The sequence below is a fragment of the Elephas maximus genome, chromosome 5 (genome assembly GCF_024166365.1).
Source record: "Elephas maximus indicus isolate mEleMax1 chromosome 5, mEleMax1 primary haplotype, whole genome shotgun sequence".
Taxonomy (NCBI): Eukaryota; Metazoa; Chordata; class Mammalia; order Proboscidea; family Elephantidae; genus Elephas; species Elephas maximus.
This window is the reverse complement of record NC_064823.1, coordinates 122,056,297-122,073,083: the sequence shown is the minus strand read 5'-3', so window position 1 is coordinate 122,073,083 and position 16,787 is coordinate 122,056,297. Positions and strand designations below refer to the sequence as shown.

Here is a 16,787-nt window from a genome sequence, read left to right as displayed (position 1 = left end):
TGGGGTCTTAAAAGCCTGCCAGCAGCCATCTAAGATACACCTACTGGTCCCATCCTGGATGGAGCAAAGGAGAATGAAGAAGATCAAAGACACAAGAGAAAGATTAGTCCAAAGGACTAATGAACCACAAGTACCACAACCTCCACCAGACTGAGCCCAGAACAACTAGATGGCACCTGGATTCCACCATGAGCTGCTCTGGCAGTTATCACAATACAAGGTCCTGGATAGAGTGGGAGAAAAAATGTAGAACAAAATTCAAATTCATACACACAAAAAACCAGGTTTGCTGGTCTGACAGAGACTGGAGAAACCCTGAGAGTATGGCCCCTGGACACCCTTTTAACTCTGTAATGAAGTCACTCCTGAGGTTCGCACTTCAGCCAAAGATTAGACAGGTCTTTAAGGCCAACCATAACACACATGAGGAATGTGCTTCATAGTTCAATTCATGCATAGGAGACTAGTGAGCACCCCAGCCCAAAAGCAAAGACAAGAAGGCAGGAAGGGACAGGAAAACCGGACAAACGGCAACAGGAAAACTAGGGCTGAGAAGGAGAGTGTTGACACATCATGGGGTTGGCAACCAATATCACGAAACAATTTGTGTATTAACTGTTTAATGAGAAACGAATCTGCTCTGTAAACTTTCATCTAAAGCACAATAAAAAAGAAAATGAAAAGACAAGCACAGAATCAGAGAAAACATTTGCAAAACACATATGTGATAAAAGACATGTATCCAAAATATACAAAGAAATCTTAAAAATCAACAATAAGAAAACAAGCAACACAATTAAAAAATGGATAAGATCCCTGAACAGGCACCACACCAAAGAAGATATACTGGTGGCAAAGAAGCCTGTGAAAAGTTGCTCAAAATTATATGTCACCAGGGAATTGCAAATTAAAATAATAGTCCATTTCAACTCTTGACAACCTTATGTGTGTATAGTAGAGCTGCATTCCATTAGATTTTCAAGGCTGTGATCCTTCAGAAGCATATCACCAGGGCTTTCTTCCAAAGCACCTCTGGATGGATTCGAACCACCAACCTTTCAGTTAGTAGCTGAGCAATCAACCATTTGTGCTACTCAGGCACTCTTATATATTATCCATATGGCTAAAATCCCAAACGCTGACAACATCAAATGCTGGTGAGGATGTGGAGCAACAAGAACTCTCCTCCATTGCTGGTAGGAATCCAAAATGGTAGCCACCTAGGAAAATAGTCTGGCAGTTTCCTACAAAGCTAAACATAGTCTTAACATATGATCCAGCAATCGCACTCCTAGGTATTTACCCAATGAATTGAAAACTTACGTTCACACAAAGATCTGTACACAAATGTTTGTATCATCTTTATTCATAATTACCAAAAACTGGAAGGAACTAAGATGCTCTTTAATAGGTCAATGGATAAACAAATTGTAGTGCATCTATATAATGAAATATTATTCAGCAATAAAAAGAAATGAATTACCAAGCTATGAAAAGACATGGAGGAACTTTAACTGCATAATGCTAAGAGAAAGAAACCAGTCTGAAAAAGCCACATACTTGTCTTAGTTACCTAGTGCTGCCATACCACAAATACCACAGGTGGGTGGCATTAAAGAACAGAAACTTAATTTTCTCACAGTTCTGGAGGCTAAAAGTCCAAATCAGGGCCTCAGCCATGTTGATTCCTTCCTTGTTGATTGTTGTTATTGTTAGGTGCTGTCGAGTTGGTTCTGATTCATAGTGGCCTCATGCACAACAGAAGGAAACACTGCCTGATCCTGAGCCATCCTCACAATCGTTGCTATGCTTGAGCCCACTGTTGTAGCCTCTGTGCCAATCCATCTCACTGAGAGTCTTCCCCTCTTCTGCTGACCCTCTCCTTTACCAAGCACAGTATCCTTCTCCACAGACTGATCCTTCTTGAAAACATGTCCAAAGTATGTGAGACGTAGTTTTGCCATCTTTGCTTCTAAGACAGGTTGTATTTCTTCCAAGACAGATTTGTTCATTCTTCTGGCAGTCCATAACTCATCTCTAAACTCATTGTCTTTGAGTCAATTCTGACTCATAGTGACCCTATAGGCAGTCCATGGTATATTCAATATTCTTCGTCAACACTATAATTCAAAGGTGTCAATTATCCTTCAGTGTTCCTTATTCATTATCCTGCTTTCCATGCATATGAGGTGATTGAAAACACCAAGGCTTAGGTCAGGTGCACCTTAGTCTTCAAGGTGACATCTTTGCTTTTTAATACTTTAAAGACGTCTTTTGCAGCAGATTTGCCCAATGCAATGCATCCTTTGATTTCTTGACTGCTGCTTCCATGGCTGCTGATTGTGGATCCAAGTAAAATGTAATCCTTGACAACTTCACTCTTTTCTCCATTTATCATGATGTTGCTTATTGGTCCAGTGAGGAGTTTTGTATTCTTTATGTTGAGGTGTAATCTATACAGAAGGCTGTGGTGTTTGATCTTCATCAGTAAGTGCTTCAAGTCCTCTTCACTTGCAGCAAGCAAGGTTGTGTCATCTGCATATTGAAGGTTGTTATTGAGTATTCCTCCAATCCTGATGCCCTGTTATTCTTCATATAGTCCAGTTTCTCGGATTATTTGCTCGGCATACAGATCGAATAGGTATGGTAAGGATACAACCCTGATGCACACCTTTCCTGATTTTAAACCACGCAGTATCCCCTTGTTCTGTTTGAATGACTGCCTCTTAATCCATGTACAGATTCCTCATGGACACAATTAAGTGTTCTTGAATTCCCATTCTCCGCAATGTTATCCATAATTTGTTATGCTCCACGCAGTCAAGTGCCTTAGCATAGTCAATAAAACACAGGTAAACACCTTTGTGTATTCTCTGCTTTCAGCCAGGATCCACCTGACATCAGCAATGATATCCTTGATTCCACCTTCTCTTCTAAATCCAGCTTAAATTTCTGGCAGTTCCCTGTCAATATACTGCTGATCTTCAGCAAAATTTTGGTTGCATGTGATATTAATGATATTGTTTGATAATTTCTGCATTTGGTTGGATCATCTTTCTTGGGAATAGGCAAAAATATGGATCTCTTCCGATTGGTTGGCCAGGTAGCTGTCTTCAAATTTCTTGACATAGACAAGTGAGCACTTCCAGCACTGCATCCATTTGTTGAAACGTCTCAGTGGTATTCCATCGATTCCCAGAGCCTTTTTTTTCGACAATGCCTTCAGTGCAGCTTGGAATTCTTCCTTCATTACCATCAGTTCCTAATAATATGTTACCTCCTGAGGTGTTTGTACATCAAACAATTCTTTTTGGCATAGTGACTCTAAATTCCTTCCATCTTCTTTTGATGCTTCCTGCATCATTTGATATTTTTCTCACAGAATCCTTCAACATTGCTACTCAAGGCATGAATTTTTTCTTCAATTCTTTCAGCTTGAGAAATACTGAGCATGTTCTTCCCTTTTGGTTTTCTATCTCCAGGTCTCTGCACTTGTCATTATAATACATTATAAGACTTTATTTTGTCAGTAGCCCTAGGAATTCCTTGGTTCCCAGGCTTGTAGACGATCCTCACATGGCATCTGTCTTCCCCCATGTGTGTCTCTATAACCTTTCCAGTCTTTTTATAGCTCAGAAGAAGTGATTAGGTTTAACATTCAGCTTACACTGGCATGACTTCATTAACATAACAAAAACCCTATTTCCAAACTGAATCACATCCACAGGTACCAGGGTTAGCAATTCAACATGTATTTTTGAGGGACACAATTCAATCCATAACAATACTGTATGCTTTCAACTATATGACATTCTGGAAAAGGAAAAACTATTGAGACAGTAAAAAAAAAAAAAAAAAAAAAATCAGTGGTTACCAGGGGCTCTAGGGGAAGGGAGAGAAGGATGAACAGATGACACATTCCTGGGCAGTGACACTGTTCTGCATATTATAATGCTGCATTCTGTATGACACTGTCATTAGGCATTTTTCAAAACCCACAGAGCGATACAACACAAAGAGTGAACCCTAATGTAAACTACGTAGTTAAAAGTAACATATCAATATTGGTTCTTCGATTGTAACAAATGTACCACATGAATGCAAAACGTATATGGGAAGCATCTGTACTATCTACTCAATTTTTCTGTAAACTTAAAACTGCTCTAAAAAATAAAGGCTACTAATAAAAAAGAAATGAATAGAAATTGTCCTGGAAGAAAAATCAACTGTCTATGTATTAACTACAGGAGCATGGTCCATTTTAATTAGACCTGTACTTTAGTCTGTATTTTAAAGAAGCAGTACTTTTATCCCAAACTGTTAGACCAGCCTGTTTGATAATCTGAAATTGTATAAAAGGATAAGCGAGGAGCCAGTTAGAAACCATGAGACGTTCTTAGGAGTCTATACTAGTATCCAATTTGGCATTAAACTTGGCCATCTGCTGCAACCAGTGACCCATTGTGGGTAATGGGTAAACAAAACTCTTTCTCTCTTTCTCCAAGGATTAATCTGACCTCAGGTTAACTTTCTAGCTCTGTTTTCCTAAACAGGCAATGCAAGTAGAATGTCAGCTGTGTTACCAGGCAACATTGCTTAGTGTAGAAATGGTCTTTGACTGGTAAATTGCACCCAGATTATCAGGACTATGCATCAACTATAAATGCCAGGTAGGAAACATCTCCTCCGTCCTTCTGTGTAAACTGCCACCAAGTGTGGCCTATTTGGGGCTTATGAGTCTGAATGTTTCGTTGAGCCTGAGAAGACTTCCTGTTGGGCATTGCAGAGGAAGGCCAACAATGGGCTAGATTTTCAGATCCTCAGTTCAATTTGGCCAAGGCAGCATGAGATGAAAAGGGTGAGAAGGAGGAGGACAGTGAGGCCTGGATGGGAGGCTAATCCATCTGTGGCTTGGTGGCTAACGCTCTGGGGTGTGTGACAGGAGTAAATCCTTTTATGGGAGCAGATGATGGTTGGATGAGGCCACGTTTGTGTTACAAGGAAAAGCTACCTATTCCCTTCACTTCTATGAATTGGACCTGACAAAACCAGCTATGGATGGGTTGGCAGAAATGATACGATGATTCATGGGGCCATTCAAAGAGATAGACTTAATACAGGCTAAACAGGTCTTTTCAAGAAAAAAAAAAAAAAAAGTTTTTTTTTTTAAACAGGTCATTCCACAAACAGGTCACAGATATCTGGCTGAGGGGTGGAGGCAGGTGTACCACCCCATGTTGGTGACTGGGAAAAAGGAGATGGAACTGCCAGGCTGGCTCCAGTCCCATGGTCTCTGATCTGTGCAGAAAAGTGACATTTCTTGAAGTAGGATCCTGTGTAGCAGGAATAATTGAGAGCAGGTTTTTCCTGTTTGTTGTTATTCAGTTTTATTTACTAAAGGATTCACTTTTCATCACCAGAGAATATGTTGGAAACAGAGAGTAGGGTTTCAACAAACCATTCTTTGTAAGAATGAAAGCTCTTCAGAGTTGGGGGACATGACCATTTCATTACAAAATGGCATATGGTTAAAAGTCCTTCACTGCTCCATACATACCAAAAAAAATTTTTTTTAAACCTAAAACTAATTGCTATCTAGTCATTTCCAACCCATGGAAAACCTGTGTGTTTCAGAGTAGAACTGCACGCCATAGGATTTTCAATGGCTGTGATCTTTTGGAAGTAGATCACCAGGCCTTTCTTCCAAGGCTCTTCGGGTGGATTCAAACCACCAACCTCTCAGTTAGTAGCCAAGCACTTAACCATTTGTGCCACCCAGGGACACCATTCCACCTATATATTTAACTGTCCATTTAAATACCAATGAAGACCCAGAAACATCTGAAAACTCACCTTGCCACCAAAAACAAAGAAGGATGGGAAATGAATGGCAGAATCCAGAAGCATCTCCACTCATGAAAAAGTAACTGGAGCTGTATTAAGGAAAGCCTGGCATGCCCAAGCTTAGCCTAGAAAAGACTCCCTGGCAAAAGGTGTGAAGAAACTGTCCCCCCTCTCTGTTTGCCTCTAATTCAAACACCAAGGATGAGTACTGGCCGTGAAATTCAGCAGCAGTCCTTTTACCCTAGAGGTTCTCATGTGAGTGGGTCAGAATACTGAGTTTTCCTTCTACAGACTACCATCCTTCAATCCCCCCGACCCCCCGCCAAATTTCTACACTTAGTTAATAATGGACAGTACCAGGTAAGAATTGGACAAGAGATAGAGAAGGACATGAGGGGCACACTGCTTTCTGAGCTGTGGAACCCAGAGAACAATACTTGTGGGTAGGGACAGAGATAAGCACACCAGTAGATGGACATGTCAGGAATTGCAGTTTGCATATACAATTCTCCACAGGTTCAGGGTGCCAGAGAAATGGGCAATGGCAGTAGAAACTGTTATTTCATATTGTGGTCAAACAAATAGATCACAAAGAAGATGCAGGAGATAACACATACAGTAAATAACATTGCATCAAAATATTTATAAAGCCAAGAAAAAAAATGTTAAAAACATAAGGAGACATTGAGAGCAAAAGTGTTTAGTATATTATGTGGGTCTTTGTTAGATCAAGTAGCAAAAAATAAACACATATGGAGGATTTAAATAAAATAATAAAGGATTTAATAGAGACTTATAAACTTTGTATCCTACAAAAAGAGAATACAATATATCTAAGTCCCAAGGTTATGGAGTATTTACTAAAATTGTCTATCAGATCAAATCATTTTTTTTTAAATAAACACCCCAGAGCAAAAATTGTACGAGTCAAATTTCTGACTATAAAAGAAAAACTTAAGCTTCTTCTTTAGAAATACTCTAACTTCTGGATCAAGAAAATCACATTTTCAATTTACAATAAAAATTATGAGAGCCAAGAGTGTGGTGAGCACGTACTCCAGCTTCCTCCTCTTGCCCTAATTCCCTGAGATGAAAAAAGAATACATATATAAAAATAAATCCACAAGTGCACTGAAAAAGCAAGAAGGGAAGCCCTTTAAAACTGAACCCATTGCCATCCAGTAGATCCCAACTCACAGTGACTCTGCAGGACAGAGTAGAACTGCCCCATAAGGTTACCAAGGCTGTAATCTTTACGGAAGCAGACTACCACATCTTTCTCCCACAAAGCGGCTGGTGGGTTCAAACTGCTGACCTTTCAGTTAGCAGTTGAGCACTTAACCAATGCAGCACTAGGACTCCAGGAAGCCCTTAGGGGAACTGAAACTAAGAGAAGTCTCTGAAATCCAAAAGCAGATTGGACTATGATAGGCAGAATACTGGCCTCCCAAAGTTGTCTACTTCCTAATTCCCAGAATGTGTACATCTACTGTCACATGGAAAATGAGTATTAAGGTTGGAGATGGAATTATGGTTGCTAAACAGCTGACTTTAAAATAGGAAGAGTGTACTGGATCACACAGGTGGCCCAATGATGGGCACGAGGGTCCTTGAAAGTGGGAGATGGAGGCAGAAGAGAAGGTCAAAGTGATTCAGGGTGAGAAGGACTTGACCCATCATTGCTGGCTCTGAAGATGGGAGAAAAGGAGCATGAGCTGAGGAATGTGGGCAGCCTCTAGAAGCTGGAAAGGCAAGAAAATAGAGGCTCCCCAAGAACCTCTAGAAGGAACACAGCCTTGCTCACACCTTGATTTTAGCCCAGTGAGACCTGTGTTGGACTTGTGATCAACAGAACTGTAAGGTAATGAATATGTGTTGTTTTAAGCCATTAAATTTTGGAAATTTCTTACAGCACCAATAGAAAATACAGACTGATTTAATCCATCCTTCTGACAAGCAGACTGTGAAAACAGAACAACAGCAGTTTAACAAGGAGCTTCAGCCATAGTTTGTGTCATGCAACCAAGAAGCACAAAACTTTTGCAGAAAGCCAATGATGTGACAGAAACCAAACTCAAGATATGAGAGAAGTTAACATCTAAGGAAACAGAGATAAAAGAGCAGAATAGGCATTTAGAATAGATTTCTTTAGAGAGAGGCAAGACTCTAAAAGAAATTTGAGTAGGAACCATGAAACTTAAACATTGAAATAGAAATTTCATTGAGTGAGTTGAATTGCAGTGGCACAGTTGATGAGTAAACTGGTGATATAGAAAACCAGGGAAGTTTTCCCAGAACACAGCATAGAGGGACAAAAAAGATGGAATATGGGAAAGAAATGATAAAATACATGGAAGACATAACCATCCCTGAATTACCAGAGGATAGACTGCAGAAAAAAAAAAGAAAGCTGACTCCAAAAAAAGTGGCGGTTCGAACCCACCAACCGCTCCATGGGAGTAAGATATGGCAGTCTGCTTCCATAAAGATTTACAGCCTTGGAAGCTATATGGGGCAGTTCTACTCTGTCCTAGAGGATCTCTATGAATCAGAAGCAACTTGACGGTAAGAGGTTTAAGAAGGAATAGTTAGCAGAGAAAGTAGTAAAATTTACTAATAAGTCCCAATAAATATTGATGACAAGAATTTTAATAACAAGCTGGAACTAAAATTTCTAATAATAACAGGGAGGTCAGGAGTTGGGGGGAGAGAAAGAGACAGTGAACTAAAAGCGTGTTAAGATCCTTGCCTGAGTGAGGGGAAGACAGAGGTACCAATTAACTAAAGATGTTGTTATAAGAGTGCTTAAGTATGCATTTTATTAAATTAAGAATAATGATTAGAAAATAAAAACAAAAGGCATAAATTCCAAATATTTGAGGGGGAGAGGATCAGAATAAAGAATCCTCAATCAATCTAGCTCTATATTGAAGGAATAATACACAATGAGTAATTAAGGTATTTCTGAGATTGTAAAAATGGTTTAATATTAGCAAATTTATGGCAATAATACATCAATAGGACAAAGTAGAAAAACAAATGAGCATCTTGGTAGATTTTAAAAGTTTATTTGATAAAATTCAGTGTTCATCATGGATTAAAAAGTAAAACTCTAGTTAAACTAGATATAAAAATGATTCTTTGAAAACTTAATAAAGAAGAATTCAAATATCTAATTTAAACCAATAAACCTCTCCCCCAAGGCATTCCTGTTTAAGTCAGTGTCAAGGGTGTTGTTGTTGTTAGATGCCAAGACTCACTATTCTTTAACATTGTTCAGGAAGTTACAGCCAGTGTGATAAGGGGAAAAAAAAAAAAATTAGAGGTAGAAATATTGTAATGGAAAAAATAAAATTATTATTTTTATATGATATGACTGTCAATGTGGAAAACTAAAAAGAAGGAATTGAAAAATTATTAGAACCAGTAAGAGTTCAATGAAGTGGCCAGCTCAGAGTAAACTATTTTTTGAAAAAGAAATCTAATTGTCCAAAAATAGGAGGTTATCAAATAATTATACCTCTATATAATTAAATACTACCATGTGGTCTTAAAAATATGAAAATATAATTTCATGGAAAATAATATCTACAGGTAAGTGACAAAAAGTCGTTTGTAAAAGAATATGTACAGAACTAAATAGGTTCCCACGCTTGTGGATATATACCAAGATGCTAACAGTGATTTATCTGTGTAAGATTAAAAGGGAGTTTTGTTTTCCTCTTAGTTTTTACCTGCATTTCTCAAATATTCAACATTCAAAATTAAGTAGAGCACATTATTTGCTCAGATAATTTACAAAAATAAAAAATAACCAATAGCTATAATATGAATAATATCTAATCACAGAGAAATAGAAATGCATATTAAACAAACAAAATAGTACACACCCAGGTGAAACTCATAATCAGGGATGACATTTCATTTTAAACAGGCCCCCTGGGAAAGACATTTGGGTAATAAGGGGAGGGAGGATTTTAAGACAGACCAGGTATTAGATGGTATTAAACAATTGTTAATTTTTGATACCGTTATTGGGCTACGTAGGAAAATGCATCTTTTTTAGAGATACAGAATGAAGCATTTGGGGTAGAATGTCAGCAGGTCTATAATTTACTTTAAAGATAATTAAGCGTAAAAAGATGAAGGGAGTAGAATGGGGATTTTTCTCTTCAGCAATATAAACAGAACAGGTATGATTTTTTTCACCCACCAAATAAAGAAAATTCAAAAATGTAAGAGCCAGGATTAGTAGGTGGGAACTCAACAAGAACTCTCATTTACTGGCAGAAATTTTAAAAAGTAGTACAATCTTTCTATAGGGCAATTTGGTCATTTCTATAAATTCCTTAAAAATATGTGTACCCTTGTTTTAACAATTATACTTCTAGGGATTTTCTTCTAAAGAAATAATCATACATATACACAAAAATATGAGGATGCTCATTACATAATGAAAAATCTTTTTCAAACCTCAGAACATCTGATGCAGAAAATGGAAACTCTCAGTGAGGTGTATCGACACAATAGCCTCAACAATGGACTCAGACACACCAACAATCACGAAGATGGGCAACGTTTCGTTCTGCTACACATAAGGTCACCAAGAGTCAGAGCCAACTCAACAACAGCAACAACAGCAATAACATGGCATAATATATAGCCTCAAATATTGCGCTTGTGAGAAAAAATGACGCCTATAACATAATTTTGAGTGAATAAAAGTATACAGAACTGTGTATGTAGTAGAATTCCAATTTTGTAAAATATGATTAAAACCCCATATCTGCGCAAAGTCGAGAGGAAGGATGGGAAGGAAATATATCAAATTCTAATAGTGGTCATCTCTGGTTCTCTGAATTATAGATGAGTTTAATTTTATTTTTTATACTTTTGTATGTTTCCTAAAATTTCCCGTTTTGAACATGTTTTATAAACTGAAAAAGTCGACTTAAGGCAACTTAAGAGTTGTCTTAAAAATATAGCTAATGTATAGAAAATGACGGAATACTACCTGACTCCTTGTATGAAGCCACCATCTCCCTGATACCAAAACCAGGTAAAGACATCACAAAAAAAGAAAATTACAGACCTCTATCCCTCATGAACATAGGTGCAAAAATCCTCAACAAAATTCTAGCCAATAGAATTCAACAACATATCAAAAAAATAATTCACCACGACCAAGTGGGATTTATACCAGGTATGCAAGGCTGGTTTAATATTAGAAAAACCATTAATGTAATCCACCATATAAGTAAAACAAAAGACAAAAATCACATGATCTTATCAATTGATGCTGAAAAGGCATTTGACAAAGTCCAACACCCATTTATGATAAAAACTCTCACCAGAATAGGAATTGAAGGAAAATTCCTCAACATAATAAAGGGCATCTATACAAAGCCAACAGCCAGCATCACTCTAAATGGAGAGAGCCTGAAAGCATTTCCCTTGAGAACAGGAACCAGACAAGGATGCCCTTTATCACCGCTCTTATTCAACATTGTGCTAGAGGTCCTAGCCAGAGCAATTAGGCTAGACAAAGAAATAAAGGCCATCCGGATTGGCAAGGAGGAAGTAAAATTATCTCTATTTGCAGATGACATGATCTTATACACAGAAAACCCTAAGGAATCCTCCAGAAAACTACTGAAACTAATAGAAGAGTTTGGCAGTGTCTCAGGTTATAAGATAAACGTACAAAAATCACTTGGATTCCTCTACAACAACAAAAAGAACATCAAAAAGGAAATCACCAAATCAATACCATTCACAGTAGCCCCCAAGAAGATAAAATACTTAGGAATAAATCTTACCAAAGATGTAAAAGACCTATACAAAGAAAACTACAAAGCACTACTACAAGAAATTAAAAAGGGCATACTTAAGTGGAAAAACATACCTTGCTCATGGATAGGAAGACTTAACATAGTAAAAATGTCTATTCTACCAAAAGCCATCTATACATACAATGCACTTCTGATCCATGTTCCAATGACATTTTTTAATGCGTTGGAGAAACAAATCACCAACTTCATATGGAAGGGAAAGAAGCCTCGGATAAGTAAAGCATTACTGAAAAAGAAGAAGAAAGTGGGAGGCCTCACTCTACCTGATTTTAGAATCTATTATATAGCCACAGTAGTCAAAACAGCCTGGTACTGGTACAACAACAGGCACATAGACCAATGGAACAGAATTGAGAACCCAGATATAAATCCGTCCACATATGAAAAAAAAAAAATACATATGAGCAGCTGATAATTGACAAAGGCCCAGTGTCAGTTAATTGGGGAAAAGATAGTCTTTTTAACAAATGGTGCTGGCATAACTGGATATCCATTTGCAAAAAAATGAAACAGGACCCATACCTCACACCATGCACAAAAACTAACTCCAAGTGGATCGAAGACCTAAACATGAAGACTAAAACGATAAAGATCATGGAGGAAAAAATAGGGACAACGTTAGGAGCCCTAATACAAGGCATGAACAGAATACAAAACATTACCAAAAATGACGAAGAGAAACCCGATAACTGGGAGCTCCTAAAAATCAAACACCTATGCTCATCTAAAGACTTCACCAAAAGAGTAAAAAGACCACCTACAGACTGGGAAAGAATTTTCAGCTATGACATCTCCGACCAGCGCCTGATCTCTAAAATCCACATGATTCTGTCAAAACTCAACCACAAAAAGACAAACAACCCAATCAAGAGGTGGGCAAAGGATATGAACACACACTTCACTAAAGAAGATATTCAGCCAGCTAACAGATACATGAGAAAATGCTCTCGATCATTAGCCATTAGAGAAATGCAAATTAAAACTACGATGAGATTCCATCTCACTCCAACAAGGCTGGCATTAATCCAAAAAACACAAAATAATAAATGCTGGAGAGGCTGCGGAGAGATTGGAACTCTTATACACTGCTGGTGGGAATGTAAAATGGTACAACCACTTTGGAAATCTATTTGGCATTATCTTAAACAGTTTGAAATTGAACTACCCTACAACCCAGAAATCCCACTCCTCGGAATATACCCTAGAGAAATAAGAGCCTTCTATGCACACCCATGTTTATTGCAGCTCTGTTTACAATAGCAAAAAGCTGGAAGCAACCAAGGTGTCCATCAACGGATGAATGGTTAAATAAATTGTGATATATTCACACAATGGAATACTACGCATCGATAAAGAACAGTGACGAATCTGTGAAACATTTCATAACATGGAGGAACCTGGAAGGCAGTATGCTGAGCAAAATTAGTCAGAGGCAAAAGGACAAATATTGTGTAAGACCACTATTATAAGATTTTGAGAAATAGTATAAACTGAGAAGAACACATACTTTTGTGGTTACGGGGGGGGGAGGGAGGGAGGGTGGGAGAGGGTTTTTTACTGATAAATTAGTAGATAAGGACTGCTTTAGGTGAAGGGAAGGACAATACTCAATACATGGAAGGTCAGCTCAACTGGACTGGACTGGACCAAAAGCAAAGAAGTTTTCCGGGATAAACTGAATACTTCAAAGGTCAGCGGAGCAAGGGCAGGGGTTTGGGGACTATGGCTTAAGGGGACTTCTAAGTCAATTGGCAAAATAATTCTATTATGAAAACATTCTGCATCCCACTTTGAAATGTGGCGTCTGGGGTCTTAAATGCTAACAAGCGGCCATCTAAGATGCATCAATTGGTCTCAACCCACCTGGAGCAAAGGAGAATGAAGAACACCAAGGTCACACGATAACTAAGAGCCCAAGAGACAGAAAGGGCCACATGAACTAGAGACTTACATCATCCTGAGACCAGAAGAACTAGATGGTGCCCGGCTATAACCAATGACTGCCCTGGCAGGGAGCACAACAGAGAACCCCTGAGGGAGCAGGAGATCAGTGGGGTGCAGACCCCAAATTCTCACAAAAAGACCAGACTTAATGGTCTGACTGAGACTAGAGGAATCCCAGCGGTCATGGTCCCCAAACCTTCTGTTGGCCCGGGACAGCAACCATTCCCGAAGACAACTCAGCAGACATGAGAGAGACTGGACAGTGGGTAGGAGAGAGATGCTGATGAAGAGTGAGCTAATGATATCAGGTGGACACTTGAGACTGTGTTGGCATCTCCTGTCTGGAGGGAGGATGGAAGGACAGAGAGAGTTGGAAGCTGGCAAAATTGTCACGAAAGGAGAGACTGGAAGGGCTGACTCATTAGGGGGACAGCAAGTGGGAGAACGGAGTAAGGTGTATATAAACTTATATGTGACAGTCTGACTTGATTTGTAAACGTTCACTTGAAGCTCAATAAAAGTTAATAAAAAAATATATAGCTAATGTAAAACCTTTTATATTTAAAGGAGTACACTTGTATTTTATATATATATATATAAAGAGAACACCTTCCACATGCTGTTAGGTAATTGACATTTATGGATGAGGACCTACCGGAGAGGTCCTCCCCTAATGTCAGTGTCCAGGGAATTGAATCTCAGTCTCCATGTAGGAAAGTTGGTCAGCTGTCCTTTCATAGGATTCTGCTATGAAAACACAAGTATTTCTCTGGGGGTGTTTAATATATCCTCAAGTGATTCCTAGTGTACGCACTTAAGGAACAAGGCGAGCAATTTCACATTTCTGAAAAACATGAGAGGAAAAAAGGGAGATAGGGTTGGAAGATTAAAAAGAACGTAAAAAGTGGTAAGAGGTAAAAGTTTTTTTTTTTTTTTAATGTATCAAATGAAAAAAAAAATCAAATGAAAAGAGGGAGAAAAAAATGACAGAGTGCAAGAACTCTACTTCAGGAAAAACCAGTGGTGAATGGGATCTATGAGAATAAAAACTACAACAAAGGAAAAGATCAGAAAAAAATAGGAAGTGAGGTAAGTGTAGAAACAATTCCATAATCAAGTCAACAAACACACAGGAGAAACATTGTTTCATTCATCAAACTTTAGGTGAGAGGCTTCATAGCACAAGGCAAGTCCTAGGCACTGCCTGGGATTCAAAGTTAAGAAGAACCTGGTTTCTTCCTCTTCCTCCATTTAATAAATGTTTATTCAGAGTCTTCTCTGTGCCAGCACTGGACTAGACGCTAAAGATCTAAATATGACTGACATAATCGCTGCTCTAAACGTTTATAAATTAGTGACAGATACAGACAGACAATTACAGTAGACATGATAGAGAACAAACACGTAGTAGTATAAACTGTTACTGAAAACAAGGAACTAGAGAAAGATAAAATATATTAGACGAAAGCAGAAGAAATAAATTACATAAAGTTAATTTTTACCTCTACTTTCACTACTAGTGCTAGTTATCCCTATATCTTTGCCCTACTTTGCTATCTTTCACGTACAATTGAAAGGACATTGACATTGAAAATAACAACACTAAAAATAATGTTGCAAAAAGGTCAAAGGTAAGTTTCCTATTTCCTGTATAAGTGCTAGCATGTTCTTGCTTACTTAAAGTCATTATGCCATCATCTGAAAAAACCCACAAAAGTTTTCTTACTTACCAAGATTTCTTTCTTGGAAGAAGAGAAAATGACTTCTACAGAAAAATAGGCGTTTGACAAATGAAAGTCCTGGGTTTCCATTTAAGGAAAGGAATGCGTTCCAAATGGTTTTGTGCCATCTGTTGAGCCTCCCTGGAATTGCACCTAGATGTTAATTTCCCTTTCCTAGGTGGCGCTGCAAAGAAGGCATGTGAGTCAGCACTGCAAAGAAGGCATGTCAGTCAGCAGGACATTAATCAAAATTTTAAATTCTTATGAGCAAGCCGCTTATGGTAATTTCAGTGTGAAGAAAAAAATTTTCTAATATTTATCTGTAAGAGTTTGTAGCCTGAATGCTACATTGTCATCGGAGAGTAAAATTATTGAACTTTGCCCATTTTCTGTTATCACAATATCTAACATTTCCAAAATAATTGCAGCTACCAATTATCCAGCAATTTTGGAGCATTATTTTAGCTGATGAGATACTTTCAAATAATATATGCTTAGGTTCAAGATTTGTTGGTTTTTTTTTTTTTAATCACCTTTCAAGGAAAGTTTAGTAGTTGACACAGGTAGTCCCCTACATATGGCATATTCTAGTTACAACGAACCATGTTTATGGCTTTTTTTTTCTTAAACTTTATGGTTAGTAATATGTACTACATACAATGTTGCAGTGTGTACTTTGCTGATGTTATCATTCTTAGGTGTTCACTCCCAGGTGTTCAGTTTTATGATTTACAGTTCAAAACACTGCCACATAGATTTAGTCTTCTAAACGAAATCAGGGACTTCAGTTGCTTGAAAACACGGACTCAAAAGCCGATCTCTTTGCTAAAGCTGACAGGCAGATTTCGGAAGCAGTAAGATGTTACCATGAAATATAACAAGAAGAAAAAAAAGGATCATACACACAACTCTCACTAATTTTCTGACTAGAAACTTCATCCCAATCCCCAGGGATAATCCAGATAACCCAGAACCTTCCACAGGTGGAGTTATTACTGCTACTGACAAAATGCCAACATTGTCCAACTCTTCTTCATTGTCAGCGTATATTTTTATGATTTGTGTATTTTTTTAATGTATGTATTAAAATATATCGTAAATCTGTATGTAATGTTTCCAACCCCCAAAGACAAAGATCGGATTTATAAAGATACTGATAATAATAACGAAAAAAAAAAAAGGAGGTATTCGACTTACGTCAGGACCAACTTACAGTGGAGATGTTGGAACAGAACCCTGTCTTAATTCAGGGATTCCTGTATTTAGCCACACCTTTTACAGTACTAGTCTTGATCCCAGACAATGCACTCAAGTGCAGCCACCATTGCTCTGTCAGTGGAGGCTGGCATGTTGCTGTGATGCTGAACTGGTTTCAGTGGTGCTTCCAGACTATGACAGACTAGGAAGAAAGGCCTGGTGATCTACT

At 38.1% G+C, this 16,787-nt stretch overlaps 1 protein-coding gene across 1 annotated transcript in view; it reads right to left on the bottom strand.

Annotated features, from left to right (window-relative positions):
• The window catches only part of TLR6 (toll like receptor 6), a 29,147-nt gene extending 13,678 nt beyond the window's left edge, over nt 1-15,469 (bottom strand). Inside the window, exon 1 of the mRNA XM_049886353.1 lies at nt 15,371-15,469. The gene's annotated coding sequence lies outside the window, so the exon portion shown is untranslated. The remainder of the gene's footprint in view (nt 1-15,370) is intronic.
• Between the last annotated feature and the right edge of the window lie 1,318 nt (nt 15,470-16,787).